This window comes from Solanum dulcamara, chromosome 2 (assembly GCF_947179165.1).
Source record: "Solanum dulcamara chromosome 2, daSolDulc1.2, whole genome shotgun sequence".
Lineage (NCBI taxonomy): Eukaryota > Viridiplantae > Streptophyta > Magnoliopsida > Solanales > Solanaceae > Solanum > Solanum dulcamara.
Genome location: NC_077238.1, coordinates 63,669,713 through 63,676,607, shown reverse-complemented (window position 1 = coordinate 63,676,607; position 6,895 = coordinate 63,669,713). Strand labels below are relative to the sequence as shown.

The following is a 6,895-nucleotide window of genomic DNA, read 5'->3' as shown; positions in this document are numbered from 1 at the left end:
CATATGAAGGAATGATTATTCATCGCATCCCATGAAGGGCCGGGCATGATACACAATGAAATGACAGCTTCATTGAGTCCCTCACTAAAGGGTCGGATACAGTCTGTAGGCATGCATGTGGAAATATAGTGAAACACTTGTAGCACCAAGTCCCATAGCGGGCCAGGTATGGTATGTAAGGAAGGTATACATGCCCTCATGTCATAAGATGTAGGTAGAGAAATTCGTTAATTGTTATATTTGTTCCCTGCATACCTACTTCAGTTGTTAGCTCAGTTTTATGTTGTTATGCTTTATATACTTAGTACATATATCGTACTGACCCCCCGTTCTCTGGGGGACTGCATTTTCTGCCCGCAGGTACATATGTTCATTTTGGAGATCCGCCAGCTTAGGGTTTCCACTCAGTAATGTTGGTTGTGCTCCACTATTCCGGAGCCTAACTTTTGATACTAGTCATGTAATATGTATGTATTTAATGGTCCAGGGGTATGGCGGGGGCCCTGTCCTGCCATATGTTGCTGTTACTATTCCTAGAGGTCTGTAGACATATGGATGTGGGTTGTTTATGAGTTTGTTTCGATTGTGCCTTTACGGCATGTTGTGAATGTTTTTATGGTACAGCAGTCAGGTCGGCTTGCATGCCCTTATATGTTATGACACGAGTGAAAGTGGCCACACGAACACGAAAAAGTTTTAACTCATTGGGGTTTTTGTGAGTAGTATTACTTTGTTAATAGTTCAATTTGACTACAACTGATAGGTATGTAAACGGGGGTCCCGATCAGACCCAGTCGTGGCCTACAGGGTTGGGTTGTGACATTTTATTTTGATTTGATACTCGCATATCGACTAATGTTAGGTATGTAGGATGGTTCTTTAGATATGTATCTATGTTGGCTCCTCTTTATTCTCATCATTATTTTTTTGGCTTTGTTTATTTCTCTCCAACTTGATATCACGTTGCTAATGGCTCCTGATTGTAGGTTAGGCTTACCTACTGGTTGGTTTGATTAGATTTCATTATGACCTAAGAAATCGGGTCCTGACAGAGACGTTTACAGGCCATCACCTATAATAGGGCTTTAGGTTCCAGAACATATTAAATTTTACAGAAAAGGGCCAAAAATACCCCTGAACTACATGAAAAAGTCTAAAACTATCCTCCATCCACCTATTTTGCTAAAAAATAACCCTCCACTCACCTGGCTTATTTATGTCCTTGAAACTAGCCAACTCCCTCTTTATTTTATTTTTTTAAAATTATTTACTATATGTCATTTTTCGTATTTGGTAAAATAAAATTCCCACCCCAACAGGCTAATGACATGACAAATAAGAACAACTAACAATTACATGTCAACAAATTAAAAGAAATAATATGTTATGAATTCTGATAATGAGTTGGGCCTAGACTCAATTGAAGACATCCTTGGGCATGCTAATGAGTATTAAACAAACCAAATCCTAATACAAAATTGGCAGATTTTGCTTAGAAGAAAGACCCAATATGTGAGTGACCTATAAGGGAATGAAATTATTATATATAGCAGAGAATATGCTAGGAATCATTGCGCAGTGAATTATTTGTATTTGTCTTACTCGATCATCTTTCTTCTTCTCTAATTTTCCCCACCTTCCTTTTTTATGTCATTATAAAACTTTCATATCCTCCTTTGCTGAAGCTTCATAGTTTGTAATAGTTGTTTGTAATATTCAATCAAGGAACCCATCTCAGTCTTTATGTTATTACATTGTTACAATGTCTCTTTCATACTATGGCCCCCCATGGATGATTCACGGCTCAAATTTCTTGAATCTGCTGTTTCCCAAAAGGATTTTTCTGATCTCTATACCAAAGTTGCAAATCTTTGCTCTGCGTTTGATAACCAAGAGAAATTTGTGCAAGATTTTATTACTAATGCATCTGTTCATTTAATAGTGGTGGAACCAGTCTGTCCTCGCCCCACAGAGGTGTGTTTGACACAAGGAACTGCTCCGGCGATTGCAATGACTATGCACCACTAACCGATAGTGATTGAGATTTATTGTTTCAATGGTAAAAACCTCGAGGCTTAGGTTTTTCAATCGGAGAGGTATTTTGAATTTTATGTTATTTCCCCTACATATAAACTTTCGTTGGCTTCATTTTACCTTGATGGTGAGGTGCTTGAATGGTATTACTGGCGTTTTCTCAGAAAACAACTAGTTGATTGGGCACATTTTATTGAGAAACTCTGTCAGCATTTTCGTAAATAGACCTTGGAAGGACCTAAGGGTTGCCCTGAGAAGCTCTAACAACACTCCACGGTGGATGAATTTCAATCTGGTTTATCATGCAAATGAGAATGAAGACATCTTTGAGTCATGTTTACAAGCATCTTCCCAGAATAAGGTCAAGAATTCTTTGTCATCCTGAGGAAAATCTGTACTAGTTAGGCATAGATTAGTTATATATGTATTAGTTATTTCGCCTTCTATCATGCATATGTAGATTTCCTCATAACTTATATATGTATTAGTTATGTAAGTTTCTAAATTGTCAACAAAATGTAATATTAATTTTATACATAATAATTTATTTTCTATCTACCTACCAAATGTTGTATAAGTTACATGAAAATTTAATACAAGAATAACTTATTTCTTATTCAATTACTGCCCTTATTAACTAAATAAAAGACTTCCATTAAAAAAAAGGCTTAAATGTTGTTCGACGAAAACATCCTCAAATTGTTGATAGACTTTTATATCCTTTTAAAGCTAAAATATTTCTTTAATAAAGTAATTCTATGTTGAATATGACAGAATATTTAAATATTACTGAATATGTAGGTCATTTAATTAATTTAAAATGAATTTGATGAAATATAATTCTTATTGGATTTAAATTAGTCAACAGACGTTGAATTGATATCATCCAATAGATAACGAAGGGGTTATTGGATTCATATGATTAGAAACAGTTCACTCAAAGACATGGATGCTATTGAGTTCTCATTGCTTAGACACATTCCTTACTTTCTAACTGAAGAGGATAATGCATCTTTGGGTGTTATGCCTATATTAGAAGAGGTTAAAAGGGCTGTTTTCAATTTAAGTGGAGATGGTGTAAGTAATTCTGATGGTTTGGTTTCAAAGGGGCAGATTTATGAAAATTGGTACATGCTTTTTTCTCTGTTTCACTTTTCTCAAGTCCTTCACTCATACACATCTGGTTTTACTACCTAAGAAATCTATTATTCACTCTAGTTCAAATCTCAGACCTATTAGTCTGAATAACTCCATAAATAAAGTTATCTCTAGAGTTGTTCATGATAGGTAGAAGTTGGTGCTACCTAGATTAACTTCTATCAATCAATCAGGCTTTTTGAAGGGGGGAAATATAATTGAAAATGTTTAGCTCACTTAAGAGATTGCTTCAGACATAACAAAAAAGGAGAAACAAGCCAATATCATTATCAAACTTGATATGACAAAGACTTATGATATTGTTTCTATTTTGATGAAAGTTCTTCAAAAGATGAATTTTTCAGAAGTCTTTGATGATATTATCTGGAGGCTTATAGAAAATAATTTGTATTTAGTGTTGGTGAATGATTAGGCTCATGGATTCTTTCATTTCAAAAGAGGTGTAAAATAGGGAGACCATTTATCCACTATATTATTTATTTGTAGTGCTTAAGTTTTATCCACAGCTTTGAATACTTTGTTTGATGATAGGCAATGTTTTGACTATGATATGCCTAAATAGAGTCCAAGTCTAAATTATTTGGCTTATGCAGATGACACTATAATTTTTGCAGCAGCACCTGAGCAATCAATTAAAAGAATTATGAAGATTTTGGGTCAATATGAATCTCAAGCTGGCCAACTGATCAATAAAATTAAAAATGTTTGATACATGCATCAGAAGGTTTGATTGTTATACATACAATTTTTTTAGAGGTCAATTTTTGATCGCTTATTCAGGATGTTATCACCCATGCAAAAAAGAGGGAGAGCGATTGTAATGATCTCATTAAAAAGGTGCAGGATAAGGTTTTAACCTAGAAAGAGAAGATGTTATCTCATGGTGGTAAGGCTACATTAAGTGTACTACAAAGTATTCCTATCCATTTTTTTCAAGTAATTATTCCTCCTAATGTGTATTAATACAGTTACACAAGAATTCTGTTAATTAGATTCTTTTGAAACAACAAAAAAACTCGTAGAGGTAGGCATTGGCCTGCTTGGATGGAGATTTATCTACCTAAAAAAAAGAGGGTCTTGATTTTAGATTTTTTTTTTTTGATATTTCTAAAACTATGTTACAAAATTGTGTTGAAAATTCAGAAATTAAAATTCTCTATAGGCAAATTTTGTGTGGAATAAGTATTGTAAAAAGGAAAATCATTTTTTGATATAATGAACAGGAGGTTCACGGGTTTGAAAACACATGGTGGAGAATAGGGAAATTCTAGAGAAGTACATTTGGTGGGAATCAAGAAGTGGTTCCACCAATATTTGATATGAAATTGAACCAAGCCTGGTCTTTTATGTCATGAAGCTGGTTGCCAAATTAGGCCTGAAATGAATGAAATAAAGGAGTTGATGAATGAAGAGAAATGGAAGATAGAGAGATTGCATTAAATATTTTCAAAAAGAATTGTCAATCATATTGTGGGGGTATTTCAACAACTTCTTCCCGTCAGAGCTTGTTGACAAACCATAACTGGTGCTCACTAAAAAAAAAAAAATTTAAATCAGTTCAGCATGGGAGTTACCGAGAGATAAAAAGGAAGCAAATTTTCAATATAAGAATATATGGGTGAAAGTTTGTCTTTCAAATTTTGTTTTTTGATTTGGAGAATTTGAAGCAACAAAATTCATGTTGCTATGATTATTATAAGGTGATAGTTCTGTGGATCCTAATTATTTGTGTTGTACAGTGGCAATTCTTAAAACAATTCAACATATTTTCCTTATTGATGAAATGGCAGAGAGGGTATGAGAATATTTTGTGAGTGTTGTTAGTTTGTGAGGACCTTGGATACAATAAAACATATTGCGCATAAATGAAAAAACATACCTAGTAATAAAAAGGTTAAAACTATTATGGCTACAATATCTATTATGATTTAATGATTTTTATGGAAGAGAAAAAAAATATTATTCTTCATGGTGGATTATTCCCCTGTGAAAAGGTAAATCAAGATATAAATGATTTTCATTTATAAATTAACCTACCTTAACTTTTCTTTTCTTCTAAATTTACCTAAGAAGTGGCCTCAGATCTTACAGGTTTTGGAAGAAGAAAAGTTTAGTTACAGACATAGGATTGTGAAATGAAAATCTACCTCATGTTGGATGATAATACTGAAAAGAAAAGTTAAAAAGGTTGGCCTACTTTTGTTGAAAAATGAAAAGAGAAATCTACTTTTGTTGAAAAATGAAAAGAGAAAACGTGTAGATGCTGCATTTTGAAAAGAGAAAACGCGTAGGAAAAATTTATTGACAACGCGTAAAAATTTTACGCGTTTTCTTCTCCTATAAATAGAGGGTCTCTTGCCCTCATTTAAATCATTCCAAAAAGATAGTAAGAATACAAAGAGAGTTATAAACCAAAGATAAATATTGTAGTCTTGAGTGTCCTCTTTTAGTAGTTGTTCCTTTTACAAGAGAGAAGTGTTAATTGTTGTTTTCTCCTTGTATTTGAGAGTTGTGTACTCCATATTAAAATAGTGAGATTCTTCTACCCCGTGGTTTTTTCCCTCTATCAGTTAGAGGGATTTCCACGTAAAATTCTCATTTCTAATTTATTTTCATATTAATTGTCATATCAAACTTTAGTTGTGGTGCTTCCTCCTCCCAACAAATACAACATAAATGGTGCATTTAAGGATAACTCTATCCTAGTGTTTTGTTTTGCGTCAGAAATAATGAGGAAGATATTGTAGGGGAGAAAAGAGAATTTCTTATGCTATAAATCTAATTGCTGAAGGAGTAGCAATTAGTGATGTGGTTCAGTTTTGTATTGACGGAGGTTTTATCCACCTAATTATGGAAGCTGACTCACTTCCTATGCTCAATATTTCAGAAGAAAGATGGGACGTGCCCCAGAGTAATGTGAAGGAGGTTGAAGTTGTAAGCAAAATGAGGGAAGGTGTTCTTGTTCAGTTAAAGCATGCTCTAATAGAAGACAAGACTCTAACTAATTTTTTTGCTAACTTATCTGTTCATTTTTCAGGTATTTACATGGTAGGATATTCTTTAGAGATTTCACTTTTAGAAGAAAATTGTAAACTTTGATAAAATGAGTTTGCCTCATTTAAGGCTAACTCAAATCAACAATAGATAACTCCGTGTCACATAAGTTGCATCACAAAACAGAAAAAGTTAATCAATTAATGTACAGCCTGAAGCGAGTTCATACAATCTATTTACTATGCCACCTGATGAGAGTTTTAAGGTGTACAATAGTAACATATTAAGTCTTAAGAATTTAAGTGATTGATTTTGTACTGTTCTGAGAGGCAAATTGTCACGACCCATTCTACACTCTAGACATAACATGGAGGATAGGTTACCGAAAGACCACAAACAAGGTTCTTAGAATAAGTATGACTTATGATAACAAGATAATCGAAATAAAATGAAAGCGGAAGCCAAGTATCAATAAAAACCTCATCATAGCATAGAAATACCTTAACAAAATCTCATTAACAGAAACTAAGTCTAACATAAGCCTCTAGTACCATAGATGAGATCCTACGACATGTCCCTAGCTAACTTGAAAAATGTGAAAACTGAAAAATATAGTCTGAATGAAAATCATAGGAAACACGTCTTGGAAGCATGAGGACTCACCACTGAATAGACAGTTGATAACAATCCAATACTAACCACATATGTA

At 33.6% G+C, this 6,895-nt stretch overlaps 1 long non-coding RNA gene across 1 annotated transcript; it reads left to right on the top strand.

The window, feature by feature from the left end:
* The first annotated feature begins 1,459 nt into the window (after positions 1–1,459).
* LOC129876343 (uncharacterized) lies at positions 1,460–4,087 on the top strand. The gene is made up of 2 exons (XR_008763367.1): positions 1,460–2,395; positions 3,786–4,087. It is a non-coding gene; the product is annotated as an uncharacterized LOC129876343 (long non-coding RNA).
* Positions 4,088–6,895: the final 2,808 nt, after the last annotated feature.